Consider the following 15564-nt stretch of genomic DNA (forward strand, 5'->3'; position numbering starts at 1 on the left):
TCCGTATGCGCAGGCTCAGCGGCCATGGATCACGGGCCCAGCCGCTCTGTGGCATGTGGGATCTTCCCAGACCGGGGCACGACCCCGTATCCCCTGCATCGGCAGGCGGACTCTCAACCACTGCGCCACCAGGGAGGCCCCCAGATGTTCATTTTTAATAACATTCTCTAATAGAAAATATGAATACAATATGTATTTTAGTTAATATTCGTCCATTAGTTGTAACAAACATACCTTACTAATGTAAAGTATTAATAAGAGGTGAAGCTGGATGGGGGTTTATGGGAACTCTGTACTATCTTCACATTTTTTGTAAAATTATAACTGTTCTAAACACTAAAGTTAATTTAAAAAATAAAGCAACTCGGGGCTTCCCTGGTGGCGCAGTGGTTGAGAGTCCGCCTGCCGATGCGGGGTACAAGGGTTTGTGCCCTGGTTCGGGAGGATCCCACATGCTGCGGAGTGGCTGGGCCCGTGAGGCATGGCTGCTGGGCCTGCGCGTCCGGAGCATGTGCTCCACAGCGGGAGAGGCCACAACAGTGAGAGGCCCGCGTACCACAAAAAAAAATAAAATAAAATAAAAAATCGAGCAGCCAAACATGAAACTTAATTAATTAATTTAATGTAATAGCACCTAGCACAATGGCCAACATACAACAGGTTCCCAATAAACATGTGCTGAATAGCTAAATGAACAAATGCTACAAATGAATATTTCTTATTAGAAATGATTCTAACATCAAGTAAATTGTATTGATAAAAACAAGAACATGTTTTAAAACTTGTACTATAATTGACTGAGTTGCATTTTTGCAACTATTGGCAGATCTAGATATAATGAGACCCAGATATAAGCAAAATACACGAATCATACATGTCATAATGACTGGCACATCTAGCCATTCAAACCAGGTGAATAAATTTAAATTATGTTGGGTTTTTTTTTAATCACACTGAAACTTAGAAACCTAATTCTTAGCTCTCAAACAAATAAAACATGTTCCCAAGTTTAGTACCTCTGCATAGTATTTTATTTTTTTGTCAAAATTATTCACTCAGTCATCTTAGAATTCCATACCTAGAGAAGTAATACCTCGAATGTGAACTTCTCTTAGATTGCATATAAATGTGAATCTAACCATATCACGGCATAAGGAAGCATTTCTCTGAAACTCCTCGTCACAATTCCTGCAAATATTTGCAAATTCTTAGTTTCAACAGAGGAAAAGAATCTTGTCCAGCTTAAGTAAAATGAGTATTTTATCATTTGCATTTAAATCGAGAAAAGGATAGAGTTATCCTACCACCTCGTGGACTGTTAGGGTATTGCTTTTTCAGAGCCAAAAGCACCTTTTAAGAATGAGAGGATAGAAAACACTGACAGTTATTCATGCTTTCCTACCACCTTCAGTTCTTCTGCCCCTAATTCCACATCTTCACATCCTACCCATTATTCAAAATGCAGTTTAAATGTCCCCATCATTGGAACATACTGTACAGCACAGGGAACTCTACCTAATGTACTGTGGTAACCTAAATGGGAGGGAAATCCAAAAGGGAGGGGATATCTGTATGTGTATGGCTGATTCACTTTGTGGTGCAGTGGAGGCTAACACAACATTGTAAAGAAACCATACTCCAATAAAAATTAATAAATAATAAATAAGTGTCCCCACCATTATTCATGAAACATTTTATCACCAAATTATAGACTACCTGTAAGTAATTTTACTCTGGGTAGTACTTTTGTTATATCTTTGACCAACTTCTGACTTAAATATTTTTGTTTGCCTATCTCTCACCCTTATTTGGAGACAGTGAATATACAAACTTATGGCCTCGCACAGCAGCATGCTCACAGGAGGCAGTTAATAAGCATTCATGTAATGAACAAATATTTGTTAAATGAACAAATATGAATGTGAATGGTATGGGATTTCATAGGGATATTTGAGAGAAAATTCAGAAAGCATTTGTTCTGTATGCAACACAAGAAGCTTATTTTCATTTGGTTTAAACATGAAACTGCAATTAATATTAAAATATTAAAAATATTATTTTATGATATTTTAGATCTTTGCTGGAAAATAGAGCAGTTTAAAAACAAGTAACTGTTGTAAAATATGATAGACTGAGGAATTTTCAAACGTTTAACAAGAGGACAGATTTTTATAATGTTATATAGATACACACTTTGGGTTGAATTTAATAATTCTAACGAATAAAACCAACGTTAATTTTTTTAAAATGTCCGCATCATAGAATCATCTCTAACTGCAAATTACAATTACAAGAAAATGGCTAAATGAAAATGCATCTCTGCTCTAAACTTCCATGCCACCTTATCTGGTTCCTCTTATTTTCTAGCTGGCATTACTTAGTCTTCTACTCACTGTTAAGTATTTTGAGGACATGTAGACAATGTGTACTGAAACTGGCTCACACCTGCTCTCACCGACAGTTTAATACTCAGAAATTTTGCAAGCCATTTGTTAAACTGTTGGTAGCTTGAAATTGGTCATGGTAGGTACATTTATACAACAGAAATCAGGAAACACCACAAATCAAGATACTTTAAAAAATATATTTTTAATCATCTTTAACTTCTCCACATCTCATTTTCTCTACTTGTAATATGTAGTGAGGAGAGGTGGGACAGCTCCTACCTCAACAAGACTGTTGTAAGGACCGAACAAAATAACCCACATAAAAGGCTGTGTCTAGTGTCTGGCATATCGTGTGTGCCAACCAAATATTATAATCATTCTCCATACCCCATCACAGTGCCTTGCAAGTAGTAAATCCCTCAATAAATACTCAGTTGTTAAATGACACATGAAATCAAGAATTTCAATGGAATATTTTAAGATATGTTAACACTGATAGTAGTCCCAGGTTAACAATAGGACAGATCATTACCAGGAACATAAGCTCTTTACTTATAAATAACCCAGACTTTTTTTCTTTGCCTCTTCCTGCTCTAAATCAATTGATAGATAGATTTTATCTCGAAAATTTCTAGTAATATTCATTTAGATAAAAATTCTAGATATATTTTCTAGATAAGTATAGATCTAGAGAGATATAGATACAGATCTTTGTTTCCTTCTGCATTTCTCTCCCATTCTGATTCAGTCTAAAGTGCCTCCCTTTCTCCTTGTTCTTTTTAGTTTATTTCATAATGCAAAATATATAATTTATGCCTCACTTTGTTCCAGAAAACATTTGTTGTGAATAATAGATAACTTGGTTTCATGTTTAGCGAATAAGCTTTTTAAATTTCTCCAAGGGAACAAAATAAAGTAGCTTTTTACCACATCTTTCATTGATCCTGTGCTCCTGTTCCACTGGCCCTTTCCTTTGGGAAAAGACAAAATTAAGTTTCCAAGCACAAAGTTGAAAACCAAATTATCATGAATTCCAGACACTTTCCAAAAAGGAACACAAGAAATGTCCTTATCCTTTAAGGTTGATGTCACCCTCATATCTCTTTACCTACCTCACTGCAATCCTAATATGGTGTTTCTTTTTTTTTTTTTTTTTTTTTTTTTTTTTCTTGCGTTATGCGGGCCTCTCACTGTTGCGGCCTCTCCCACCTGCGGAGCACAGGCTCCGGACGCGCAGGCTCAGCGGCCATGGCTCACGGGCCCAGCCGCTCCGCGGCATGCGGGATCCTCCCGAAACGGGGCACGAACCCGCGTCCCCTGCATCGGCAGGCGGACTCTCAAGCACTGCGCCACCAGGGAAGCCCTAATATGGTGTTTCTTTAGCTATAAGGCTGCTTCCAATAACTATGTTTAAGGATCTGCTATAGCTTCATTTGCTTGCTAAAAAACAAAACCAAAAAATTGAAACAACTAATTAATTGCAACTAATTAGTTGTTTCAATTTCTTCGTTTTGCTCTAATTAGTTGCAAAAACAGACTGGAAAATGATTTACTCCAGATGGTTTAGAATAAAATTCCAATTGCTCAAATGTAAATTTATTCATCTAATATAAGTTTTTCCGTACTTAGCTACACAGCGACTTTTTTTAATGGAGGTAAAAGTAAAATATTGGCTTAGTAATAAAACTAAGATGACCATTTGCCCTAGAATATACAAATTCCGTCCATTTCTGGTTTAAAAATACACAGAGGCTGAAACAAATAGCACATCCACAAGGCACTGGCTGATGCAAGCACTTTGTTTAGTGAAATATCTATTGCGATATTGGTCTACCCTTATCCAAGACCATGTCAATGACATAGTGTGTGACAGGAGGGGCTTCCTCCAGAAGTAGAAATAAGGTGGGTGAGTCAGAAATTACAATTCCAAGTAACCTGCAGGCATCTGTAAGATGAAGCAATACATTGCATTTGATTCACCTCCTGGTCTGTTTCCAAAGGACACTGTCAAACACAATGATTCTTTTTCCCAACAGCTGTCACCACCAAGTCAGCTATCCTTTGTATTTTCTCTTTGTGTTTGAATACAGACAGAGAGCAGATGGCTGGACTCAGTGCCAGGGCAAAGGTAAAATTAGTTGTCTCACCTAAAGAGGTACTGCCAGACTTCATTAAGACAAAAGTCCCAGCAACAAATACCTACAAAATCTAGGGTCTAGAAAACACAATCTGAACTTCCCGTTTAATTTACCAAGTAAAAACAAAAAACCCACTTTTGAGGAAAACTTAATTAATTTGCTAAGAGGTGATGAGAAGACTCACAGATTTCATCTTCAGAGAGAAGTGGTTTCCCCTGTCATCAACTCTGTAATTTTCAGGCTCTGTAAAAAAGTACATTATGTTCAATGTTCCTCTAAGCTGAGGTCATGGGTGAATTCCAGAATATAAAATATCATCTTCCAGAGCTAAAACTTTACTAAAGCAAATAGGTTTAAAAAAATATTTGACTAAAACAAACACTGCAAATTAAAATTACAAGGGGGGCTTCCTTGGTGGCGCAGTGGTTGAGAGTCCACCTGCCTATGCAGGGGACACGGGTTCGTGCCCCAGTCCAGGAAGATCCCATATGCCGCGGAGCAGCTAGTCCCGTGAGCCATAGGCGGCTGAGCCTGCGCGTCCGGAGCCTGTGCTCCGCAACGGGAGAGGCCACAACAGTGAGAGGCCCCCGTACCGCAATAAATAAATAAATAAATAAATAATAAAATTACAAGGGAACAGCTAAATGAAAGGTGAGACTTTCCAACTGAGGGGATTAAAGCTAGAATCAGAATTAGAGAATGAAATTCAGAGCTGCAAGATATAACCAGTCACTTATTAACCACATAGTGTAGTTATAAAATATAACTGGCAGTGGAAGAATTAGAATTAGAATGACACGGAAAAAACCCTCCTACTATTACAAAGAAAGTTTGATCTCCCATAAAAATAAACTTTTAGCCTTCTATTGTTAAGCTGAAAGGTTCTGCCATTCAAACAGCCACCTATTTTGCCTCTTCTCAGTGGCACAGGAATAGAGAATTTTGTTGCCTCCATTTACTTATTTAAAATGCCTAAAAGATAAAGAGAGTAGAAATCTCTTCTATGGCCCTTCATAAATTGGTGATTTTCTCTACACTTTGATTAGTACCAAGACAGAGACAGAATCACATACGCAATTGATTTCTATTATTCAGCCCCCGCTCTCAGGTAACTCAAAGTTAGTAAAATCACAGTAATACGAGTTGACTGTCACAAGGCAGAGACCTCAGTAGCCTAAGAGACTGTTCTCAGTAGTCAGGCTTCAGGACTAGGAGACCCAGCACCGAGTTGAAGATTTCTTTTGAGACAGAATAATTAATTATCTATTGTTTTTTCAAAGCCCAAGGGCACAGACCAAAAAAAAAAAAAAGAAAGAAAGAAACCACGACCAAAAAAAAAAACTCTCAAGTTAAATAATGCCCTTACTTAACGTAAATTACTATATTTCAAATAAAAATTGTATATATATTTTTAATCCCGTTATTTCTAATCCTTTATTTCCTCCATAGCAGCTGGAAGAAAGGCAGTTTCTGAATATGGCTAAGATTTTTCAAAACAAATGGTGAGAAACTTTGTCTTTAGAGGCAGTTTCAGACCTGGGCCCAAATCACACTCTACCACTCATACATGTGGGGTATGTGAAAAAAATTACTTAATTTATCTGAACTTCAATTCCTGAATCTTGTACAACAGAAATAATATTGCCTACTTCATGGAGTTGAAATTAGATAAGAAATGTATATAGTATTTAGTATATTGCCTAGAAGTGTGCTGTCCAATACAGCAGGCACTAACTACATGTGGCTATTTAAATTTATTTATTTATTTTTATTTTTGGCTCTGTTGGGACTTCGTTGCTGCGCGGGCCTTCTCTAGTTGCAGTGAGGGGGGGCTACTGTTTGTTGTGGTGGGCGGGCTTCTCATTGCGGTGGCTTCTCTTGCTGTGGAGCACGGACTCTAGGCACATGGGCTCAGTAGTTGTGGCTCGCGGGCTCTACAGCGCAGGCTCAGTAGCTGTGGCGCAGGGGCTTAGTTGCTCCGCAGCATGTGGGATCTTCCCGGACCAGGGCTCAAACCCGTGTCCCCTACATTGGCAGGCGGATTCTTAACCACTGCGCCACCAGGGAAGCCCCATGTGGCTATTTAAATCAAATTTAAATTAATTAAAGTTAAATAAAATTTTAAAACCTGTTCTACAAGTCACACTAGGTATATTCCAGTAACCAATAATCACATGTGGCTGGAAAGAACATTTTTATCATCACAGAAATTTTTGAACATTACAGAAGAATCTAGTAAGTGCTCAATAAATGTTCATTTGATCTGTTTGGAAATCTTTTTCTCCTCCTCTACAGTTCCTCTAAGTTCTCAGGCCTCCCAAGGTATCTCCTTACCATGAAGGAAAGCAATATGATAAGACATATATGTGTTTATCATTTTTTTCTCTCCCAGGAATACTGGAGTTCTAAAAGAGCACTGCAAGGATTTCTAAAGCAATGCTTACCACAAATGGGAAAATTTCTAACGATGGAGGTTTCAGGCATTACAGCAGACACTGGGGAAGGTCCTTCTGGACTATGAGTGTGGGGAGAGAAAAAGAATCTCCATAGTACCCCTCAGTTCATACCCAAAGTTCCACCTACTCATAGCAACAACGTAGACTTTAACACACTAACACTTACGGAGACAATGGAAAAGAAAAAGGTTTTTTACTCTGTAGGATTCTTTTCACACCAAATTTTGGCTGAAATATCTAAAAATAAGTATGAATCATCAGCATTTCCCCAGAGATACTTTAACCAAGTTAGTCTTGGGCACTGGAGTAGAATTCTTGGCATTAGTTTTTGTGTTCTCCGGATTCATTTCCTTTCTCCTTCCAAATACCAGAATTGGAGCTGGGAAGATACTAGAGAAAAAATGCTAATAGGAATCTAGAAAGTTAAGAAATGAGGAATTACAAGAAGCTGAAATTTAGAAGCTGAAATTCTAAGAATTCTAATCTCAGATGATACTTGGGGGTATCTGATGAAATTATCCTATGGACCCTTGTAGATCTGGGCTTAAATGTTCTGGGTAAATTTCTCTGTAGCAGGACATTTGTGGTACTAAACTTCAAAGGATACACATCTTTCCTTTCAAAACTACAAGTAGAAGAGGCTGGCCCCTGTACTTCATTATAAACAGGGAGAGGAAACATCTAGTACTTTAAAAAAAAGCATGATGGGGAATTCCCTGGCAGTCCAGTGGTTAGGATTTGGTGCTTTCACTGCCAAGGCCCGGGTTCGATCCCTGGTCAGGCAACTAAGATCCTGCAGGCCACTCAGCATGGCAAAGAAAAAGAAGAAAATGATGTTCTGCCTACAGGTGGTATCCTTAGAGGTAATAAGCAAAGCTTCCTTGCTAAGTCAAAATAAAAATGTGTGAACATAACTCATTGAAAGGCTATGCCTTTCTAGATCAAGTTGAAAACACAGCAAGTCTGTTGTCATAGCCTTGGTAATAACAGTTGAACACACCTGATAATAAATTTGATCATAGGTCTTTGGTGAGTGAAATTATTCCTTGCTGATACATTTTAGGTTAAATAAATACATAACTGGCTTCTTTCACCTCTACACCTATTATCAAACAATCCCCATTTGATTGCATACTTTTATGAGTTTATATTCTATAATCATCAATCCTGGATATTTACTTTACAACTAAAGTACTTACACTAACAACATTCTGATTGTGATTATACCTTGATGTTTTTTGTTGTCATATCAATGAGAGAAATTATGGATTTCACTGAACCACAATGCAATGATAAAAACATCGGACAAGAGGCAAGTTTTTTATTCCGCTGAAAACATATATTTACTAGCAGTCCGAACTCAAAAACATAAACTACTATCCTTTGGAAAGCATAAGTAACACAGGATCATGATTTTGTAAAATATAACTCTCAACTTATTTTAATCAATTGCCGTATTTTCTCTTATTGCAAAATGATCCACGTGCAGTATACTTTGACATAAAACTTTAGGTACTAAAAAGACATTTTTTCTGTCCAGTTTACTTTCTATTTTGCTGTCTTTTTACAATATTGGGCATATAGTAGTACTATAACTACTAGCTATTATCGCTATATTATTATCCCTTCCACTAGACAGAAATTTCATATTTTTTACTACTTTTTGATGTAAATTTTTATTCACATTATTTTGAGGAGACGTTCTTTAGTGAAGACACATCAGCAAAACAAAGTGTTAAAAAAGCATAGCTTACCAACTTTTTAAATGAACAAAAATTCATAACATCAACTTCTGTACAGAGCAATAGCAGCTGATTATACAGCCCAAACTTTCTAATAATAATAATGGTAATAGAGGCATACCTCATTTTACTGCACTTCGCTTCATCGAGCTTCGCAGATATTGTGTTTTTTACAAAATTGAAGGTTTGTGGCAACCTGCATCAAGCAAGTCTATTGGCGCCATACTTCCAATAGCATTTGCTCACACCATGTCTCTGTGTCACATTTTGGTGATTCTCACAATATTTCAAAACTTTTTCAATACTATTGTATTTGTTACAGTGATCTATGATCAGTGACCTTTGCTGTTACTATTGTAATTGTTTGGGGGTGCCATTAAATACACCCAAATAAGACAGTGAACTTAACTGCTAAATGTGTGTGTTCTGACTACTCCCCTAAATGGACATTCCTCCACCTTTCTCCCTCCCCTCTGGCCCCCCTATTCCCTGAGATAAAACAATATTGAAATTAGGCCAATTAATAAAGCTACAATGATCTCAAAGCTTTCAAATGAAGAGTCACACATCTCTCACTTTAAATCAAAAGCGAGAAATGATTAAGTTTAGTCAGGAAGGCATGTAGAAAGATGAGATAAGCTAGGCCTTTTGCGCCAGACAATTTGCTAAGATGTTAATGCAAAAGAAAAGTTCTAGAAGGAAATTAAAAGTGCTACTCCAGTGAACACAAATGATAAGAAAGTGAAACAGCTTTATTGCTAATATGGGAAAAGTGTGAGTGGTCTGGATAGAAGATCCGGCCAGCCACGACATTCCCTTAAGTTAAAGCCTAATCTCTTCAAATCTATGAAGGGTGAGAGAGGTAAGGAAGCTGCAGAAGAAAAGTTTGATGACGTCTAAGGAAAGAAGCCATCTCCATAACATAACAAAGCAGCAAGTGCTGATGAAGAAGTTGCAGCAAGTTATCCAGAAGATCTAAGCTAAGATAATTACTGAAGGTGGCTACACTGAACAGTACATTTTCAATGGAGACAAAATAGTCTCATACTGGAAGAAGTTGCCATCTAGGACTTCAATAGCTAGAGAGGACAAGTCAATGCCTGGCTTCAAAGCTTCAAAAGATAGGCTGACTCTCTCGTTAGGGGCTAATGCAGCTGGTGACTTGAAGTTGAAGCCAATACTCATTTACCATTCCAAAAATCCTAAGACCCTTGAGAAGTATGCTAAAACCACTCTGCCTGTGCTCTACAAATGGAAAAACAAAGGCTGGATGACAGCACATCTGTTTACACCATGGTTTACTGAATATTTTAAGTAGGTTGAGACCTATTGGTCAGAAAATAAAATTCCTTTTAAAATATTACTGCTCATTGACAATGCACCTTCTCACCCAAGAGTTCTGATGGAGATGTACCACAAGATTGTTGTTCTCATTCCTGCCAACACAACATCCATTCTGCAGCCCACAGATCAAGGAGTAATTGTGACTTTCAAGTCTTATTAAGAAATATGTTCTGTAAAGCATAGCTGCCATAGAGAGTGATTCCTCTGATGGATATAGGCAAAATAAACTGAAAAACTTCTCTAAGGGATTCACCATTCCAGATGCCATTAAGAACATTCCTGATTCCTGGGAAAAGGGCAAAATATCAACATTAACAGGAGTTTGCAAGAAGTTGATTCCAACTCTCCTGATGACTTTGAGGGGTTCAAGACTTCAGGGGAGGAAGAAGCTACAGATGTAGGGGAAATAGCAAGAGAACTAGAGTTAGACGTGGAGCCTGAATGCAGGCACATTATTAGAAATGTGCCTGCATTGCTGCAATGTTCTGATAAAATTTTAAAAGGGTGAGGAGCTTCTTCTTATGGATGAGCAAAGAAAGCGGTCTCTTGAAAGGAAGAGATGGAATCTACTCCTGGCGAGGATGCAGTGAAGATTTTTGAAATGACAACACAGGATTTAGAATATGACATAAACTTAGTTGATAAAGCAGTTGGAGGATGTGAGAGGACTGACTCTAGTTTTGAAGGAAGTTCTACTGTGAGCAAAATGCTATCAAACATCATTACATGCTACAGAGAAATCGTTCATGAAAGGAAGAGTCAATCGATGCAGAAAACTTTATCATTGTCTTATTTTAAGAAACTGCCACAGCCACCACAACCACCTGATGAATCCCAGCCATCAACATCAAGGCAAGACCTTCCACCAGCAAAAAGATTACAAGTTGCTGAAGCCTCAAATAATGGTTAGCATTTCTTAGCTGTTAAGTATTTTTAAAATAAGGTACGTACATTTTTTAGAAATAAAGCTATTGAACACTTAATAGACTACAGTATAGTGTAAACATAACTTTTAGATGCACTGGGAAACCAAAAAATTCGTGCGACTCACTTGTGATATACACTTTATTGCAGTGGCCTGGAAATGAACCCGCAATATCTCCTAAGTATGCCTGTAATAATGCCATCATTTTCACTGGCCAAAATTCTTTGACTAAAGTAGCAGAAAACACTGACTTAACCTAAATCCAAAGAAAGAATTTGTTGTAAGAATATGAATATGTTGTGTGAATCAAAAAGTGACTGGAACAAGAAATGAACAGGCATCAAGAACTAAAAAGTCCTCTCTCCTTGTTAATCATCTGCTCTATTTTTCTCTTGGAAGATTGACTTTTCTCTGCTTCTTTATCAATATACTGAATAAAGCTACCTCTCGGCTCCCAAATTATAAATAGTTTTAGCTGTTTCTTGGTCTCAACTAATCAAGTGAATCTGATTGGTCTAGCTTGAATCAGGTGTGCATCCAGAGGTCAAAAGTCTGGGCCAAGGCTTAGCGGTTGTGTAATATAAATATGACTGCAGGGAGCTCACCCCAAGAGATGGGCTGTGTAGCGCTGGCATGTTCTCAGAAATGAAATTGGGCAGAAACCCTCCAAAGTATCAACTACTATGTTTTATTCTCTTCAAAATGATGTCATTTACACAATTTTCTTTGATGAGAGGATCTAGTGCTTATCCTAGGCCTAGTTAATATCGGGTAGTGATAGTTATTATTAGAAAGCTAAGATGTTCCAAACTATTTTATTCATGCTATCATTAACACCAATAAATACATAATTTCTGCTAACTTTAGACCTTTCATCACTGACTGTAAAGTATATCCCAGATTAAGCTCAGATAATGCTAGTGAGGTTTAATGAAAGAATGTCTTCTGAATACAAAATCATGCAAAACTTCATTAAAACACTGGCCAAAAAAGCCTAAGGAAAACATGTCAGTTAAAGGCCATTCTTGTTAAAAAACAGGAAGGTCATGTGGCCATACTCCATAATTTAGCTAAGGATAATTGAATATATAAAATGTTAGAGTTTTACTATATTGCATTTTCTTTTTCTTTAATTTTTAAATTTATTATTGACCAGATTATTTTCTTTCCTACCAGTGAAAAAGCCAAAAGAAATTTGAATAATCAATATAATAATCAGGTCCAAGCCTTATTTATAGCAGTCAATTTGGGCAACTCATTACTGTCCACAGATACGTTTTTTTTCACCAAGTAGCTATAATGGTTTTAAGAACAAATTTTGAAGATTCGGGCTCCCAGTAGGTGAAGAACAGGTGTCTGGAGGAAATAAGATAGGTTTTTAGACCTGGAAAAAATGAAAGACTGACTGCTTGGCACTCTGAAGACTGGTTATATCAGCCTGCAAACACCCTCTCATTATTTTAATATCACACTTATATGAAATACTTCGGGAACCTTTGCCAGAAAGATAAAAACAAATTAAACTGAAGGCAGGACATGAACTGAATATCTTATTCTGGAAGCACCATCACTGACAGCTTTAGAAAAAAAAATAGAATGGATCCTTCAAAACACTTTTTCCGAAGGGCAAACAATATTACCAAGAAAGAGTCAAAAAGAAAAACAGCATAATAAGCAGCGAGTGTGGTTCTCCTCACTGCTCGTATAACTCCTTCTTAACATTCTTATAGTTCTTATTAATTTCTGGGTGTATATAGTTCTTTGTTTACTGGATTGGAAGCTCTCCTTGGACACTATGTCTTCTTCATGGTACATTCCCCAAATTGGCAAATGTAGCACTGTGCATGTACTCAGTGTTCAAAAATGTTTCTTAAAATGAAAGGACAGCATGTTCTTTGGATTTCTGCAAAATTCCTTCATTGTTTACAATTCCTGAAAAATGAAATGAACCTGACCTCTATCCAACATGAAAATACTCTTTTCTCTACACATGCCTTTATCCCTTTACTCCTGCTACTCCTTCTGCCTGCAATGCCCTTTCCTAATCTCATAAATCCTACTCATTCTTCAAGGCCTATGGCAAGTAGCCCCTTCTCCATGAAGCTTTCTCTGATCTTCCTAGCGACAAGTAATCTTTCCTTCTGTTGAAGTTCCACTTTACCTAAACCTTCCTTACATCCCTCAATTATACTATAGCCAGTTCCATTACCTAAGTAACTATCTCCTAAGTTAGAGCAAGTACACAGCCATGTCTGATAAACTATTTACTAAGTGACTACCTTCAAGCCTATGGTTCCAATGGGGTTTAAGGCTTCTAATTCAGGATGATCCCACACGCTATTAATAAGGATCTCCTCTTGCATTTGAGCCATCCTCTGGGAAGACAAAGAAGAACACTCCAAGGCAGTTTTGTAACCTACTGTGTAATAACCTACCGTGTGATAACTGCCTGCATGCACTATTCCCAAATAACATCTGAAGCCTCTGTGCTGGCAGCTTGTGACCTTCTGAGTGAACCTAATGACATGTGTGGCTTATGAGAGTCCTGTGAGTTGGAACATTTAGTTGAATCTAAAATGACCCTTGATGGACCATTTCAATAAGGTTTCAAGTATTAATAGCTTATTATGAAAATTAAATGAATTAGTATATGTAAAATTCTTAAATGGTGTCTAGCACATAGTAATAACTCAATGAATGTTACCTACTGTTGCCCATGGTCAGAAACCAGCCAAGTAGAACTATGAATTTAGACATGTCTGATTCCAGACCCTATGCGCCATTACTCCTTGGTACTTTTCTACATAAAATCAATTTCCTATCTCCTTCCCTCTAAACCTGCTCTCAGAAATGGGTTTTTATATCAGACATGCGTACTTCAGTGCAAAATTAAGTGACTTTTTTACCTGCATGGATACACATCATAAGCCGGATCCAAGTGTCTATTCCCAAACTTATTTGCTCCCAAACAAATGTTTGTGTCCCCCTAAAGTTCAGATGTTGAAGCCCTAATATGATGGTGTTTGGAGGTGGGACCTTTCATGTCATGAAGGTAGAACCCCATGATGGGATTAGTATCCTTATAAGGAGAGGAAAATAGCTAACCCTTTCTGTTTCCCCACATAAGGATACAAAGAGAAGGCAGCCACCTGCAAACAAGGAAGAGAGACTTCACTAAGAAGCCAGCCAGGCCGGCACCCCGATCTCAGACTTGCAGCTTCCAGGACTGTGAGAAATAAATGTTTCTTGTTTAAGCCACCCAGTCTATGGTACTCTGTTATAGCAGCCCAAACTAAGTCACTGTTAAATGCCAGATACAATTTATTATAATAGCTGAGGGAATAATGATGAACTATGAGTGTAAAGAGATCCCACACACACAAGAAAACTAAGTAATGTACTCTGGAAAGACTTGACAAAAAGGCAAATCACTAAAAAAAATGTTTTGCTATTGAAGTAAGTGTAAGAAAAGCTTAAAAGACTTGGGGGAGAAAAAGCAGACTATGAACTCTGATTGCTTCAGTATCTTTTAGTTCCTGCCCCACTTTAGAGACACCCAAACTGGAACTCAAAATAACTATGACATGGAATTCTAATCGGTAGACCCACAAAACAAACAAACAAAAAACACACACAAAGAAACAAAAAACCCCATCACCTTGGCCCTATATCAAAAGACTTGTAAATAAATGTACCAAAATTACAGTTGACCCTTGAACAACACAGGGGTTAGGGGAACCGACCCTCTGCACAGTTGAAAATCCATGTATAACTGTATAGGAGGCCCTCCATATCCATGGTTCTGCATCTGTGGATACAGTCAGCTGTGGATTGTGTAGCACTGTGGTATTTATTGGAAAAAAATCGACATATAAGTGGACCTGGGCAGTTCAAACCCATGTTGTTCAAGAGTCAAATGTATTTAAGTTAAAACAAAATGTTTCTATCTCCCTCTCCGTGTCTCTTTCTCTGTATCTCTCTGTCTGTCTCTTCCTATGTATATATAATTTTTACGACTTCAATAGAAGAGCTTTGCCTATGAGTATACTAAAGAGTTGCTGGAACTATGAGAAACCACTTATAGAGTAAAATGGGAGAACAAAGAAAAGGGTAACCAATGCTATGGGAAACAGGGTCAGTAAAGATACAGAGAAGGGGACACTAGAGCCGAGTGGACAGACAGTATGGGGAAAAGGCAGTGGCGACCCAAGTACAATATGAACAAAGGTGGCAGAAGCCCAAGCAACATGGCTTGTTGAGAAAACATAAATAGAACAAGACTTTCGAAACAGAGACTAAAGAAACAGGTAGGATCTGGATCTTCAAGGAACTGATAAGCCAGAATATAGAAGGTGGACTTTGAGAGAAACATGGAGCAAACACAGGGTTTTAAGCAGCAGAATATAGGAATTGGACGTGCATGCTCAAAAGATCATTGTAGAAGCAGCAGTAAGGGAACGTGAGGGTCTGGAGAGCGTTAGATTTTAAAAATATCACTTCAAGAGCTCAAGCAAGGGGCTTCCCTGGTGGTGCAGTGGTTGAGAGTCCGCCTGCCGATGCAGGGGACACGGG

This window comes from Lipotes vexillifer, unplaced genomic scaffold (assembly GCF_000442215.2).
Source record: "Lipotes vexillifer unplaced genomic scaffold, Lipotes_vexillifer_v1.1 scaffold1041, whole genome shotgun sequence".
NCBI classification, from domain to species: Eukaryota; Metazoa; Chordata; class Mammalia; order Artiodactyla; family Lipotidae; genus Lipotes; species Lipotes vexillifer.